This window comes from Cervus elaphus, chromosome X (genome assembly GCF_910594005.1).
Source record: "Cervus elaphus chromosome X, mCerEla1.1, whole genome shotgun sequence".
NCBI lineage: Eukaryota > Metazoa > Chordata > Mammalia > Artiodactyla > Cervidae > Cervus > Cervus elaphus.
In genome coordinates this window covers 145,572,509-145,589,923 of record NC_057848.1, presented here as the reverse complement: position 1 = coordinate 145,589,923, position 17,415 = coordinate 145,572,509, and the positions used below count along the sequence as shown (strand labels likewise).

Below are 17,415 nucleotides of genomic sequence, written 5' to 3'. Positions count from 1 at the left end.
TAAGAAACCTGCAAGAAAATATAAAGAGGGAAAAAATATGCGCTTGGTTGGTAGTTATATACTCTCAGTTACTGGATGGTAGATACATTGCATTTTTCTTAAATGCAAATTTCTCAAAGTAAATTGAAAATTTCTCTCTGTGACAGAATTATCTAAATAAAAAAATGCACTTGCAATGGTTGGGAAAGGTCTTGTAGCAAGGACTTCACATGGAAGTGAAGGAACTTCACATCTTCAGCTAGGAACAGCTGAGACAAAATCAACCCCTAGGTCTATTTTTCATGTATGAGATGTATGTTCTGATGTCAGTGTGGCTGCACTCACTGCAATTCTCAGAAATCACTTACAGAAAGTACACTTAGCAAGACTGGGGAATGCATGCTGAAGGGCAAAAGCTACTTCCCTGTGTAAAACCGAATGCAGACTACCCAGGCGGTAGCAGGATTCTTCTCCATGCCCTCTCCCAGGTCCTGCTGCTTGTTGGATTCAGTTAGCTCACAGAAACCAGGCAGTTGAGGCTCCATGGAGAATCACTGGAGCAAGACTTATTTTTAGGAGGCAACCAGATTTTACAGCAAGTGATAAGAGTGGCAGGGAAAACCAGCTAAACTAGAATGTTATCTGTTCTGTCCTCACCTACAGGAACCCCTTGCAATTAGCTAGCCAGAAAGACCATACTCAGAAGAGAAAAGAAATAATGATAAAGTAATATAAAATGTGGCACACATCCAGAGACAACACAAGAAAAAACAAGAATAATTTTTCAAATTTATTTTTTTATTTTCTTAGTTATCAAATTGAGCACACTTACTAGAGCATGCACACAGCATGAATGTGCTGCTAAATAGTTTATCATCAAACATCCATGTAACCACCAGCCAGTCTGAGAAATGGAATATTGCTTGGATCCTAGAAGTCACCCTCATTTTTCCTATGACTATCTTTCCCCAAAACATAACCATTACCCTCACTATGATAACCATTCTTGGTATTTCATTATAGCTTTTCAGCTTATTCATGAATCCTTAAATACCATAGATAGTTATGAAGACTCTTTTCAGTTATATTTAAGTGGAATTACACAGCATAGATTGTTTCATGCTCTGCATTCTGTCTGCAAGAGCCATCCATATTGTGATGTATAGCTGTGGTTTATTTATTTTCAAGGAGTTGAATTGCCAGCTCATAGGGAAGGCCAGGCTGTTTCCCACTGTGCGTGTGTTCTGTCTGTCCCCGGCAGTATATGAGAATTCCAGCTTCTGCACATCCTCATCTTCTCTGAGTGTTTTCCATCTTTTTCACTTTACCTATTCTAATGGGTGACTAGTGATGTCATATTGTGTCCACTGATTAATGAGGCTTAAATTCTCTTATATGTTTATAAAAGGCATGATATAATAGCCATTATGTAATTCTGTTTTGTGAAGTACCCATTCAGTTATCTTACTCATTTTTCTATTAGGTTGTCTCTCTTTTTCTTAGGGCTTTATAGCGGCTTTTAAAACATAATCAAGATAAGAGGTTTTCTAAGTTATAAGTATTGGAACTATTTTCTACCACTATTTTGATGGCCTTTTTACACTTTTTTTTAGCAATATTTAGTGAATTTACTCAAATGAAGAAAACTTAAATGATACAGAACTGAAAATATCAGAAATCTATATACAATAAAAAGTGAATATAAATTAGTCAATTCCATAGACATTTCCAGTTAAGCATTCATACAAATACAAATTCATCTTTTTCCTATATGTAGGAATAACATACATACGTACATGACATGATTTTGGCAAAAAAAATTCAGAGATACTAAAAATATTCTCAAGTTTTAAGAATGGTGTGGAATAAGTTTTAACAACAACATTCTACATGAATGGAAACCTCTGATTTAATTCCATGATTTTATCATGCCAAAAGCATGATTGCTTTTACTTTTCTTAAACAGATATTGGTATCATACACATTGGCTTGTTAATAATTAAGGCATTTTGCATACAGAGTATCTCAGTGTCAACAAAATATTTTTAGTACTGATCATTTGCTATAATGGTTTAAACTTTCAAAGTCTTTTCAACATAAAATAGTAGCTGCATACATTTAAGTGTTTTCTTATAAAACACAATCTTTAAAAAAAGTAATGATTGGTCTTTGTGATTCCTAGTAATAAGTCCTGTCTTATTTTTCTCATAGTATAAATAATATTCCTATGCAGGATTGCATTAAGACCCAGTACTTCTTAAACAATGTTGCTAAATAACCATATATATCCCAAACGGAGCAAAGGTGAACAATCTTCATAGTGCACTTTGACCTCATTGAAGCCTTTTGGATCTTTTTCCACTTCAATGTGAAGTAGCTTGGTGGCATTTCATTAGGGGTTTCATTATGCAGTTTTTTTTAAAGGAAAAAATGGTTTTGATTTCTTCCATAGTTCTCAGATGGGATATTTTTTTGGGGAAATCATATAGTCCAGGGATGTTTTGAATAGCCAAACGCTATAGATGAAGTCTCTCAATGCAACTGTAATAATTAAGCATCTACATCCTTGGCTATATTACCAGTATATCCTGGAACCAAAGTAAGATGGTTTTCCTGTTCCCACAACCCACTTAATTGCTGTTTTAAAATCTGCATATTTCCATCATTCACAATTTCTGTTTTGGGTGATAGTTCTGACCACCACCTTTTTATAACTGCTTGAAGCCAGTTTAAACCAAATTATTATATATTCTTCAAATCTGCTTTTAAGTAGTGACTTTACTAGAGGCAACAAATCTACACAGCAGCCAAGTGAGATGTACTGTTTTTCTTCCTGAAAACTCTTGATGAGCATGGGAAGGCAATCCACCACAACTCCAAGGCCCTCTATCCTTATCAAATATGCTACAAGTTCACTGATACTTCTCTTTCTCCAGAAAGTTAAAGCTACATTCAATCTCAAATTCCTGCTGAATAAAACCTGTGCCATTGTTTCATGGTCCTGAGAAACCTCAGAAAAAAAGCCACTATATTTTAATGATGAGCTTTCTGTCTGTGAAGAACCAGAATCACTGGAGTTAATCAAGTATGTTTGACTATCATGCCGTAATTTTTCAAGGTGGCCTGAACAAGCCAGTTCATTTTCTTTATTTGTCATGACACAGCCCCCACTTTTAGGGGTCTACTTTTTTCTGTAACAAGGATTTTGAATAGGATGATGAACTTTCTTTCTTCTATAAACCTTACATAGTTTATCTGGGCTTTTCACAGCTTGTCCAACTATTCTAGTTATGTAAGCAGCCAACTGTTTTGGAGATTTCTTAACCCCCTTCATGTTTTTATTAGTGAAATTAGAGGTCCTTTTTCTAGGAAGATCAATGGAATGATCCTCAATATTATTACAAAAGTTGCGTTTTTTAACACTATGGGTTTCAGATGCCATCAGTTCAGTCACTCAGTCGTGTCCGACTCTTTGTGACCCCATGAACCGCAGCACGCCAGGCCTCCCTGTCCATCACCAACTCCTGGAGTTCACCCAAACCCATGTCCATTGAGTCAGTGATGCCATCCAACCATCTCATCCTCTGACATCCTCTTCTCCTCCTGCCCTCAATCTTTCCCATCATCAGGGTCTTTTCAAATGAGTCAGCTCTTCACGTCAGGTGGCCAAAGGATTGGAGTTTCAGCTTCAACATCAGTCCTACCAATGAACACCCATTTAAGAGATAAAGAAACTTAAATCTATTATCAAAGGCAGTTAGTTCAGAATCTGAAGAAAAGGTGTTATCTTAACAGAAAAGTTAAATTCAAATTTTTGCACCAGCTTACTTTAAGGTAAACTTAATTAACTTTACTTTAAACAGATGAAAGGTTGTTGCTGAACGATAAGACACGGGATTCTTGGCCTCTGGAGGAGACGAATTCAATCCGGGGCCGGAGACGAGGCTGGATCGCTCAGAGCTTTTGTGTAATAAAGTTTTATTAAAGTATAAAGGAGATAGAGAAAGCTTCTGACATAGGCATCAGAAGGAGGCGAAAGAGTACCCCCCTTGCTAGTATTAGCAATGGAGTTATATACTCTCCAATGAATCCAAAGAATGTCTGGAGGTTGTAAAGACCTCACCAGACCTACTCCCATAATTTACATTTTAAGATAACAGAGTTGGCCAGAAGGTTTAATCCAAAGACTGTCCTCAGGCAGGATACATTATTGTTATATAGTCACTCACAATCTGTTAATGAAAAGAAAGGAATGTCATAAAACTTAGAATAGCACCAGATAATTCATCCCTGGCTATAAAACGATTGACTTGAATCTTGTAGAAGGGCAGATTACCAACAAATAGTTTCGTTTACATAGATTAGGGGAACAATACCTGAGTAAGTAGGTTGGGCCATTTGGAACCAACTTGAAGATAGAGTCATAGCTTAAGACAACATTTCCATAAGAAAAAGAAATGTATTGGTTAACTCAAGGTTTGAGAGTAGTTAGCTTCAGGTGAAACCAGGTGTCATAGCAACACAGCATTTTAAGAGAAACCTCCTTTTAAATTTGCATAGAGAAGAAAAAATATCCCTGGTTTGTTTCCTTCTGCCACTTAAGAGGGATAAAAATGTCTGGCACTTGCAGCCTGTTTCCTCCGTTTGGAGACCCCTGGCCTTCCTGCCTGTTACCCTCTCACTTGGTCCTAACCATATACAAAACTCTTTCCTCATGGTTCACTTTTCACAAACTTTATCACTTTCTGTACCCATTACTGTGTTCTTCCATCCTAAAAAGCCACCTGCATGTCAGGCTTACTTCCTTTTCCTTTCACAAAATGCAATTCCGTTCCTCATACCTTCTTTACTGAAAACACACTTCCTACTTCCCTTAAGCAACCAAGAACTGACTTTTATATTAGCATTTTATAGATTGGTGAGCATAAATACCAGTGATAATTTCTAAAATCTTTGCTTTCTTAGAACATTTTAGGATGGCACCAAACATCATTCATTTTTAATCCCAAATCTCTTTAGTTTCTCTGTAAGAGAAAATTAGTGTTCAGTAGTAGATGTTTCAAAATCTTATTTTATTTGGAAATGACCTAGACTTCCAGCACTTAGTTTAGCACAACCCTTAGGAATTCAAGTTACCCCAATCTGGAGTGACTATTTTAGACAGACATTCCTAAAGCATAATTATTCTTAATAGAGTTTATCTAAAAGCTCATATCTCATTTACATTTTTTAGAAGTTTCTTCACTCAAGGTAATTTCCTTGCTGACAAACTTGTAACAGATATAATAATATTTAACTTATATTAAACCTAGGTACAATGAAAATATTCTGCTTAATGTTAATTACTCTTAGACATGTCTACATTAGTTAGATCAATAAACATTAATTATCAGGTATTTAATACTGAATATTTTTCAGTTCACATGAACCTGAAATTCATTTAGGTTAATTTCTCCTGTATTTAGAATTATTTGATTTGTAAGTGCTTACTTTTTTTTTAAGGCCAATTAGATTACAGCTCAATTACAAACTGATATCAGCCATATTATCCAAAAAACAAAGACACACACTGAGACATACGTATATCCAAATAAACACAAGAGACCCTATAGCTTTGTTTTTCAAACTTAGTTATGAATCAGATATGACAATACAAAACACACTAATTATAAAAAATGGTTGGAATAAGATTTTAAAAGGCTTTATTCCTCTTTTTTTTTCCTTTTGGTTTCAGGAATTAGAGATAGTCTAGATAAGTGATCCAGAGAGCTCTGGTCCAAAGGTATAGAAGGAGTTATTTCCTCAGGGCAAAAATTTTTATAGAGATAATTTATTTTCTTCAAGCTATCTCTGGAGTCTAAAGAATATTGTGACCACATTGTCAAAAATCGTGTTTTTCTGTGATCATAGTTTTATTGCCAAAATTTAGATCAGATCGTGCTCAATTTGGCCCTGATATCAAGGGCAGATTGGTCCCAGCAAGGATTTTCCCTTGGGGAAGTGGGGGTCTTAGTTTGATCAGCCCCAGGCTGTTGATTACAGAAGGAAGTCCTGGACATAAGGGAACTTCAGTCCATTTTCCTATCCTATGTCAATAAAGATCTAATATTTTTAGGCCGTTTTTATTGTCAGTAGGTCATAGCTATAGATTGACCAGTCAAAAAAAAAAGTTTCCCCCCTCCATGGGATTCCCAGGTGGAACGTGGAACCTTAGAGTGAGTAATTCATGTATCAACTCAAGCAGTTTGTACCAGATGTCTGCGTACTCAAACTAAACCACCAAACCAAACCAAACCAAACCAGAACTTCACCAGCCAGGAGTCACACTCCAAATGAAACAAAAGGCAAAGAGATGCCCAGAAATCAAAAGCCAGGTGGCAGGAGTGCCCCAGAAAGATGGTAAAGTGATGCCCAGAAATCAAAAGCCAAATGGCATAAATGCCAAACGTGACTTCCCAGTTCCACTAGACCTGTGACCTGGCAAAGTCAGTGCCAGCAACCTTTTTAGTTTTGATATAGTTTCAAGCAATTTCTTGTTGATTTTCTGCAAAGAAGTTACTCTATCATTGCCCCTTTTAGAAGCTTCTAGATACCAGTCAAAGTAAGCACGGCTGGCCTTTTCTAAATGTGTGCACAAAAATATCAATTTTAGAATATCAAAAGAACCCCAATGTGGCCATTTTAGGTTGAGATCTCTTTTAATATAATTTCTCCAATTAACTATGTACTTGCAAGTATGAGTTCCATACATATTGTACATGAATCTGGCTGGAGTGTTAGTCAGAGGCTGGCTTTCTGACACCCCTTTGTTTCTGTTTTTGAGAGATTCTGTTTCCCATTTTAAGCTGAATTTGTCAGGCATAAAAATCACTAGTGAACTTGTGCAGTGGGCCCATGTGCTGCTTGTGAGCTTAACTCCTCCAGGAGTCACCCCAGAGTCGTTTCAGCTCGTCTTATGTGTCTCGGATTCTGCCTCTGGCAAACTAAGACCACCATGGCCTCTCAGGTCACTGAATGTCCAGTTCTTAGGTGCGACCCCTATACGAGCAAGTATTTTAATTAATGAGTGGGTTTCCCTATGGGACCACTGCACATGGTATGAGGACTAGGCCTCCACCACTCCTGTAAATTTCTCAGTCACCTGAGAAAACCAAAACTGGCCAGGAGGAGTCTTGTCCCTTTTCTTTGGAGTAAAGCTCTCATTTATTTTCCTCACTTTTACCCTGACAAATTCTATAATGGCAGTCAAATTGAGGAAAAGTGTCAGATCAGCCTCTTACTTAACCGCTCAGCCAAGACCCTTCAGTCCCCATAATGGAGCGACCTTGGCATCTTTCAGCTGAGCCCCAGTTATTCCTCGATTTTGTTTTCCCAATTGAGCCCCCCTACCCAGTACCTTTCCACTGGGTGGGTAATTCCCCTGGCATCTTTTTCAGCCAGCCCCCCACCCAGTATCTTTTGACTGAGTGGGAACTTCTCTGTATCTTTCAGCTGAGCCCCACTCAGTGTCTAGACCATGAGTGGGTATGCCCCAGATGTTTCACCCGGGCCCCACCCAGTATCTTTCCTACTGGGAGGGGGCAGATAACCTGCTCCACCACCAAGTAAAACTCAGAATCTCAACCAATATGGGAGATGTGAGAACCAGGAGAGACTTAACCAAATTTGTCTGCACTCCCCGAGGAGGCAGATGGGCACAAGGGGCCGCTGCTGGTACCAAAGCTCCAGTTCCTTGTGGAGTCCAGTCAAAGGAAGGAAGTCCACCCTGGGTCACTTCGTCAGTCACCATAACTGTCGACTAAAAAAGATGTACAACTTGGAAGTTGTGAGTTAAGTTTTATTTGGGGCAAAACGAGGACGGCAGCATCTCAGATAGCTCTGAGAGACTGCTCCAAAGCAGCAGTGGGAGAAAGCCAATATACAAGGTTTTGGTGAAGGGGGAGTTCAATACCATGAATCTCTCATTTTACAAAAGGTTTCTGTTAGTCATGAGGATCTGATGTCACCACGAAGGGATTTAGTGCTTCCTAGATATGAGGAGATTGAGATTAAGATCTCAAGGATTGAGATAATAAAATCTGTTCCTAAAAACATCCAACTATCTAAAGACCTGTCCCACCAGAGTCCCTGGAGCACAGAGTGCCTCACTCCACCCTGCACTCCCTCAGGGGTTGTTGAAGGTCACCAGCTATCGCAGCATGGGGTTCAGTCTCCCAAGAGGCAGATGGCAAATGCCTTTGTTGTTCAGTCCTTGGTAATGCTCTTGCTAAGTGCCAATTTGTAGTTCACATGTCTGACTCTTTGCAACCCCATCAACTGCAGCACACCAGGCTTCCCTGTCCTTCACCATCTCCCAGAATTTGTTCAAACTCACATACATTAAGTTGGTGATACCATCCAACCATCTCGTCCTCTGTCTTCTCCTTCTCCTGCTGTCCTCAATCTTTCCCAGCATCAGTTCAGTCACTCAGTCACATCCAACTCTTTGTGACCCCATGGACTGCAGCACACCAGGCCTCTCTGTCCATCACCAACTCCTGGAGTTCAGTCAAACTCATGTCCATTGAGTTGGTGATGCCATCCAACTATCTCATCCTCTGTCATTCCCTTCTCCTCCAACCTTCAATCTTTCCCAGCATCAGGGTCTTTTCAAATGAGTTAATTCTTCGTATCAGGTGGCCAAAGTATTGAAGTTTCAGCTTCAGCGTCAGTCCTTCCAATGAATATTCAGGACTGATTTCCTTTAGGATGAACTGGTTGGATCTCCTTGCTGTTCAAGAGACTCTCAAGAATCTTCTCCAACACCACAGTTCAAAATCATCACTTCTTCAGCACTCAGCTTTCTTTATAGTCCAACTCTCACATGCATACATGACTACTGGAAAAACCATAGCTTTGACTAGATGGACCTTTGTTGGCAAAGTAATGTCTCTGCTTTTTAATATGCTGTCTAGGTTGGTCATAACTTTTCTTCCAAGGAGCAAGCATCTTTTAATTCCATGGCTGCAGTCACCATCTGCAGTGATTTTGGAGCCCCCAAAAAATAAAGTCTGCCACTGTTTCCACTGTTTCCTCATCTATTTGCCATGAAGTGATGGGACCAGATGCCATGATCTTCATTTTCTGAATGTTGAACTTTAAGCCAACTTCTTCACTCTCCTCTTTCACTTTCATCAAGAGGCTCTTTAGTTCTTTGCTTTCTGCCATAAATGTGGTGTCATCTGCACATCTGAGGTTATTGATATTTCTCCTGGCAATCTTGATTCCAGCTTGTGCTTCATCCAGTCCAACATTTCTCATGATGTACTCTGCATATAAGTTAAATAAGCAGGATGACAGTATACAGCCTTGACATACTTCTTTCCCGATTTGGAACCAGTCTTTTGTTCCATATCCAGTTCTAACTGTTGCTTCCTGACCTGCATACAGATTTCTCAGGAGGCAGATCAGGTGGTCTGATATTCCCATCTCTTGAAGAATTTTCCACAGTTCATTGAGATCCACACAGTCAAAGTCTTTGGCATAGTCAATAAATCAGGATTTTCTGAAACACTCTTGCTTTTTTGATGATCCAATGGATGTTGGCAATTTGATCTCGGGTTCCTCTGCCTTTTCTAAATTCAGCTTGAACATCTGAAAGTTCATGGCTCACGTACTGTTGAAACCTGGCTTGAAGAATTTTGAGCATTACTTTGCTAGTGTGTGAGATGAGTGCAATTGTGCAATTGTGTCTGAGCATTCTTTGGCACTGCCTTTCTTTGGGATTAGAATGAAAACTGACCTTTCCAGTCCTGTGGCCACTGCTGAGTTTTCCAAATTTGCTGACATATTGAGTGTAGCACTTTCACAGCATCATCTTTTAGGATTTGAAATAGCTCAGCTGGAATTCCATCACCTCCACTAGCTTTGTTCCTAGTGATGCTTTCTAAGGCCCACCTGACTTCACATTCCAGGATGTCTGGCTCCCAGCATCAGGGTCTTTTCCAATCAGTCTGCTATTTAGATCAGATGGCCAAAGTATTGGAGCATCAGCATCATCATGGAAAGGCTACATGAAAACTTATTTCTTTAGCCTCAGCATTCTAGCCTTTGAAACACCATACATGAAAATGAAGAAGCTTTGTTAGACATTCCAGCTGCAACAAATGTGATGTGAAAAATAAGGAAGACAGCCAGCCAGCAGCCACAACCAAAACCTCAGACATAGGACCCTAACTGAGCCATCATAGTCCTCTCTAGGCATTCATACCACCCAACTAAGACCCTAGTCATTGTGGAATGAAAACTATCTATCCCTGGTGGTTCCTGCCCAGATTCCTGACCCATAAAATCTCAGGCATAATAAATGTTTTCTGATACCACTAAGTTTGGGGTGAATGTTATGCAATGATAGATAACTGATACTGAAGTTTCCATGAGGGTTGACGTGGAGCCAGGCTCTGAAGGACTGGAAGACATGCAGGAGAAGAGGGATTCCAGGAAAGGGAAACACATGAACTAAGCTGGTAAATGAAGAATAAACCTGAAGCCTTCAGGTGCCCGTGAGGTAATCATACTAACAAAGTGGAAAGGTTATTTGGGGATAAATGTGGCAAGAAGTTCTTCACCTTTTTTACTTGTTAGAACGAAGAGAGTCTTCGTTAGCATAATGGCACATTAAAATGAAGCTATATAGTTGTCATGGCAAGAAAAATATGATATGACTTGTGGATGTTTCACTCTGAAGAATCTGAAGTCACAGCTTCTGGAATGGACCCAGAGCCCTGACTGAGGTCACCTTTAGAAAGGAAAAGAAGAGACAGAAGGGAGAATGATCTCATAGGTGTTTATCCTAGATATGCCTCCTCTGTACTAAATGGGTGATGGCATGGGGAAAGAAAGACTATTGGTGGTTTATTTGTTCTAATTCCCCTAATAGATTCTGAACTCAACCTATATCCATTATCAGCAGTTGATAGCAAAACTCTTCTCAGGAAATGAACTTTACCTTCAAGATCTACAAGATTTACCAGGTTTATGTATAGAAATGTATCAACTTAGATAGTAAGAAGCACTGAGTTACGAAAGACCTTGCCAGAGGCAGGGGGTGGGGCTTAGGTGAAATGGGTGAAAGTAGTTAAAAGATATAAAGAAGATTAGTCATGGGATTTACCATACAGACATGGTGAAGTGAAGTCACTCAGTCGTGTCTGACTCTTTGCAACCCCATGGACTGTAGCCTGCCAGGCTCTTCTTTCCATGGGATTTTCCAGGCAAGAATACTGGAGTGGGTTGCCATTTCCTTCTCCAGGGGATGTTCCCAGCCCAGGGATTGAACCCAGGTGTCCCGCATTGTAGGCAGATGCTTTTACCATCTGAGCCACCAGAGACATGGTAATAGCACTGTATTGCAAATTTGAACATTGCTAAGAGAGTAGACCTGGAAAGTTCTCATCTCAAGAAAAAATTGTGTAACTGTGTAGCAATGGATGTTATCTAGACTCATTGTGGTGAGCATTTCTCAATATATACAGATATCTAATCTTGTTGTTGTATATAGGAAACTAATATAATGTTATGTGTCAATTGTATGTCAATTTTTAAAACAAAAATTCCAAAAACTCTTGAAAACAAGGAACAGGTATTCAGATGTAGTTTGGGAAGCAACTTAGAATTTCTACTGTGTAGAAGGGTTATAAGTATATATTATAAACATACTTCTTATGTACCTTTGGGGACAGAAGGAAGGAAAGAGACACATGAATTTCTGGACTGTAGAACTGGGTAAAAAGATACATTGGTGAAGTTAGTACCACAGCAAGACCAAGAACTACCACAAAGTGAAAATAATGATGAGATAGAGTTGTCCTATCACTGTGTCCCATTCCTTTCATTTCTCAACCTTGAAAATTGCCTTTGAAGCCATAAGTGGAATGAGATGGCAATTTGAAGGGAAGTTTATGAGAACCGCATGCCCCGACTATGAGTAACAGCACAAAAAATTGTGGAGCGCAAACTGGGTAATGCATATTGACTTTTCTTGTCAACATCTTGTATGATAGCTTATCTCATAATGCTGGCATTTTGAACTCTAGTAAATAAAAACTTTCTGCAGCAAGAAGACTGTATTTTTATTCCCAGTGATATATAACTTCAGGTATCTTTAGAAAGAAGGAGAACATACTGGAGTTCAATAATAAAATGTTTATTACAGTACTGAATGTGAAAATGTCTCAGCAGTAGTTTTTAAAAATGCATGATGAGAATACATGGCCCTTCAATGCAGTGATAATAAATAAATAAAGCCTGGAGGCAGAAAAACCCAACCAGATTTTGCAGTCAAAGTATGACCGGAAAAAAAAATATCTAGAAAATGGAAAGTTAGTGAGACTCTAGTTCCTATATATAGTTTGTCTTCTGAGCTCTTCAGTCCTTTTCCTTGATCAGATTAGACACTCAGATAATTACATAGAAAAATTAAACATCTTTCATATTTCTTTGCTTTGTACTTTATCATGCTAGATAGTAGATTTTGTGTCGATTTTGTAGGTAGATTTTGAGCTGTTAGTCTAGTTAAATTTTGGCATCAGGAAATTTGGAGTTTTGAAATCTGTTTAATATTTTCTTTAATGTGGAAATTTTATCTGTGAAAATGCATAGTATTTCTGATGTCAAGACTAATACAGGGTAATGCATAGAAAGTGTTTTGAAAACCATAATATGTGAAATAAGACGTTAAAATTGTAATGTTGATGTTGATGATGATAATAGTGTTACCGGGTGCACATACACTGAAACAACACACATCACATATCCTTAGATGTTAAGTAGAAAGAAAACTTGGCATTTTTCCTTCTGAAAAAGGAAAACTGAGATTTTCCCCAGCCATGGTCTGTTAACATAGGCTATTTTCTTTCTAGTAGTCTGTCAGTGTGTATTTATTGAGATCTGCTTTGTGCAGAATTCATTTCTTGCTGTTTTGGAGAACTGTAAAAATGCTAGTGAAGTCTCTGCACCAGAGGAATTTATTTTCTAAAGGAAAAGAGAGAAAAAGAAAATTCACATACTTAACATGTACGTGAAAGCATGTGTCTCTTCAATTAGGTATATTATGTACATACCTCGATGCACACTTCTCACCCACACATCCACTTTCTCAGTGATTTAGTAAAAGGCACACTGTATCCTGAGGACCAAATCCAGCCAGTGACCTATTTTTGTGTGGCTCTTGAGCTCAGAATGTTTTGTATATTTTTAAAGGGACTTAGACTTCCCTGGTGGGTCAGACGATAAAGTGTCTGCCTACAATGCGGGATACCCGGGTTCAATCCCTGGGTTGGGAAGATGCCCTGGAGAAGGGCATGGCAGCCCACTCCAGTCTTCTTGCCTGGAAAATCCCATGGACAGAGGATCCTGGTAGGCTACAGTCCATGGGGTTGCAAAGAGTTGGACATGACTGAGCAACTTCACTTTTTTTCTTTCACTTTAAAGGGTTTAAAAAAAATAGAAACGATGAAGAATATGCAATATAGACACTATAAGTCTTGAAAAGCCTTAACTATTTACTATCTTTACAGGCAAAAAATGATTGGTCCTTGATTTAGAGTGCTGTGTGATACTATGAAGTTTTGCCAAATTAGAGAGATCAGAGTTGTCCCAGGTTAGTGTGAGAGCCAGTGCCAAATGATTTATAACCCTATAACCACACAGGACAATGCTTGCCTAAAGCTACCTCGCATTTGTATTGCATCGGCCTTCAAAGCCTTTCTTGTATGAAAAGCGGAAATAAACACTGAAGTCATACTTACTACTACAGGAAGTTTCACGTGTAGATTTCAATGCAAGCATCTAAATCTCTGCCATCTCTGATAGTACAGATTATTCAAGTCAAGTAAATCTAGGTCTCTGTCCTCTCTTCCCTATTGCCAAGTTAGTTTTCAACGCTTTAGCATTCTGTTTATAAAATGTGCCAAGAAGGACCTTGGGGTGCTCCCTAGGTGACCACTCAGCCTCTAGACTCGAGTCTGTGGCTGATTGTGACATTACTGCTGATTGAACTTGCCACTGGATACGACAGAAAAGACCTATCTTTTCCCACCATGTCTTTGAAAGCTTCTTTTTATTTCAGAGCTGCAGCTGGAATTTGTAGTATGTGACTCAGCTGTTTGGTTTATGCTCTTTCCAATGCCTTTGCAGGGAAGTGTCCTTTCATTTCTGCTTCAAAAGCATTCTTTATGAGAGTTTCTCCTCGCATTTAAAAGAGTTTCTCCTGGCATCCCACTAGCATCACCCCACCTCAGCAGCTCTCAGCTCTGCTGTATAATAACTTGTCCACCAGTTTATTATTTGAGTGTAGTTTTTGTGTTTTCATTCAGTGTCTTCGTGAATATTCCATTTTCTGTTACTGAGCACAGTTTTAGGGGACTCCAGTCTTACCTAGTGGAATGGTTACCTGCAAAGTCCCATTTGAAGGTACATGCCCATGCAAGACTCTGGGAGCGGTGATTCCAGTTTATGCTTTTTATTATTCAGCTTTAGTGGATCAAGTAGCCAAAAGGATGCAGAAACAACAGATTATATATCTCTTGAGACTTCCTGTGCCTCACTGTCCTCATATGTTAAAATGAAGACAATAATAGAACCTAACTCATAGGCGTGCTGGGGAAATTAAGTGAGATAATTCATATAATTGTTTAGCTCCATGCTTGGCATAGAGCAAACACTTGCTGCATGCTGATCCCATGATTGTCATCATCATCTCTTCACTCAGACAGCACTTTCCTTCCCTAGAGTATTAGCTTAGTCATTCCACAGATATTGGTGCTTACCATGTGCTAGGCACTGTCTTAAACACTGGATTATCAAAGATACTCTTTATTTTTTTTCATTTATTTTTATTAGTTGTAGGCTAATTACTTTACAATATTGTAGTGGTTTTTGCCTACATTGACATGAATCAGCCATGGATTTACATGTGTTCCCCATCCCGACCCCCCCTCCACCTCCCTCCCCATCCCATCCTTCTGGGTCTTCTCAGTGCACCAGCCCTGAGCACTTGTCTCATGCATCCAACCTCTATGGTACATATACACAATGGAATATTACCCAAAGATACTCTTTAAATCTTCACTGGAAACATGACAGATTTCTTTCGAGCACAGATCTGGTCAGGGGTCTGATACATGCCTAAATCGGTGGTTTGGAGGGTATGCCCAGGCCAGTGAGCTGATTTCAGTCTATGTGGTGATTCTTGTCTCTGAGAGCAAACCCATGGGCTACCACACTTGCTTACATGGACATCTTAATAATCTCTGCCTAGTTAAATTGCTTATTCCACCATCTTATCAGTCCACCATGTTTGTTCTACTCTGACCTCTCTGCACGTACCACTGTCTATGCTCAATCACAGAGGCACCATACCGGCCTGCCGTGGGTACAAGGATAAGCAGTCTGCAGCTGTGAGGCAAGGTTACCTCCTACTTGCTGATACCAGAGATGGCCTCAGGAACCCCTCAGTGTTACAGAGAACAATGGCTTCTGACTTGCCAAGTCCAGAGATTCCAGGCTGAGATGTCACTGCATAGGCAGCCACTCTAGATTTCCCTTGGCAGAGCCCCTTCCAAGGTATAGAACTGTACATGGTGGTGGTTACTGTAGAAGCCGTTGGTAAATCCTGTGGCTTCTGCTGATAGCTATAGTCCTGTGAGCGCCTCGGAGTCTCAAGAAAGACAGGGAGAGGCAGTTGAGGAAGTGCTTGATAACTTTCCATAGACAGGGGGGCCTCCTTGGGAAAACCTCCACAGCTGCTTCCTGTGACCTTCATCAGAGCTATAATAGCTGATTTAAATTCCTTGTCTACTAGAGATACTGGCAGCCATGTTCCTGCCACTCATAGAAACCTGTCTGTAGAGCCAACCCACAGACACCAGAGGTTTTTTTTTTTTTTCCCCTGAATTAAGAACAAGAGACAGAGTGACTCTTAGGAGTGGCTTCTGACTTGAAGCTCCAGGGGATTCCCTGATTCACACAGTTCTCCCATTCTGTGAACCTCCACTATTTGCACCCCAGATTCCTATTTTGACTTAAGCTACTTCCAGTGGTGTACATGTAACTGGCAACTGAAAGAGTTCTGTCTAAAATCCTCTCTAATCGCTCCCTCTCTTTAAATCCCAACAGTGACTGAGTTTGTTCTTTTCCCAAACAGGTTATAAACTCTAAAATGACAATTTCCTTTTGAAATTATTAAAAGGAAAAACTATCTTAGCCATAAAAAAGGATATAATCTTGCCATTTGTGACTACATGGATGGACCTTGAGGGTATTATGCTGAGTGAAATAAATCAGACAGAGAAGACAAATACCATACAATCTCTCTCGTATGTTGAATATAAAAAAAACAAGCAATCCCCCCCCAAAAAAAATTTGAATATACCAAACAAAAACAAACATGTGGATACAGAGAACAGAGTAGTGGTTACTAGAGGGGGAGGGAAGGAAGATGACATGGGTAAAGAAAGTACTATATAGTGACAGGTAGAAATTAAAATTTTGGTGGTGAGCACACTGTAGTGTATACAGAAATATAATGTTTTACACCCCAAACTTATATAATATTGAACTGTAGTCTGCCAGGCTCCTCTGTCCGTGGGGATTCTCTAGGCTAGAACACTGCAGTGTGTTGCCATGCTCTCCTCCAGGGGATCTTCCCAACCCAGGGATCAAACCCTAATCTCTTACATCTCCTGCATTGGCAGGTGGGTTCTTTATCACTAGTGCCACTTGGGAAGTCCAATAAAACAAAGTTATCTCAATTAAAGAAAATCACTACATTAGGCATTTGGCTGCCTTCTCCTCATTGATCAGAACATCTACTCTCCATATCCATGGGAGGACCCACAGCCCAACACCCTCTAAGGCCCCCAAGTGGAATTTGGCTGACAAGCCTACTGATTCCTCATAGTAAAATTATTGGGGATGAAAAATAATAATACAAATAAAAATATTAGGGATGAGTCACCCGTGGCAATCCCAAGTGTTGGACAAGCAGAGTTTGCCAGAGAAATACGGGGAGAGTGAGATGTACTTTTAAAAAACAATAAATTCAGCTAGAAGTAGGACCAGCTTCCTTTTGGGAAGAATGGCCTCTGTTCTGAAGATGACTCAGTGGAGTAGAGACTGTCTCCAGGTCAACTTTGGGAGTCATGTGCTGGAGAGATCCAGGGCCACATGAGGGATAGAGATGGGATCCCTGAGTCAGCACTAGACAAGAGTCATTATCTTCCAGGACACTAGGATTAAATAGGAAAACACTGGCTCCACAGAAAATCCTGAAATATTAAGACATTGCCAGTTCCAATTGATTTTTCCCAAGTCCTTACAACTGAAAAACAGCGCTTTTAGTTACTATCTTTGATGAGACTAAGCAAGGTCAGACTTCCTTGTTGCCCAAGGAAACTT

At 39.6% G+C, this 17,415-nt stretch overlaps 1 pseudogene; it reads right to left on the bottom strand.

Annotated features, from left to right (window-relative positions):
• Positions 1-2,511: 2,511 nt before the first annotated feature.
• LOC122690756 lies at positions 2,512-3,421 on the bottom strand (annotated as a pseudogene).
• Between the last annotated feature and the right edge of the window lie 13,994 nt (positions 3,422-17,415).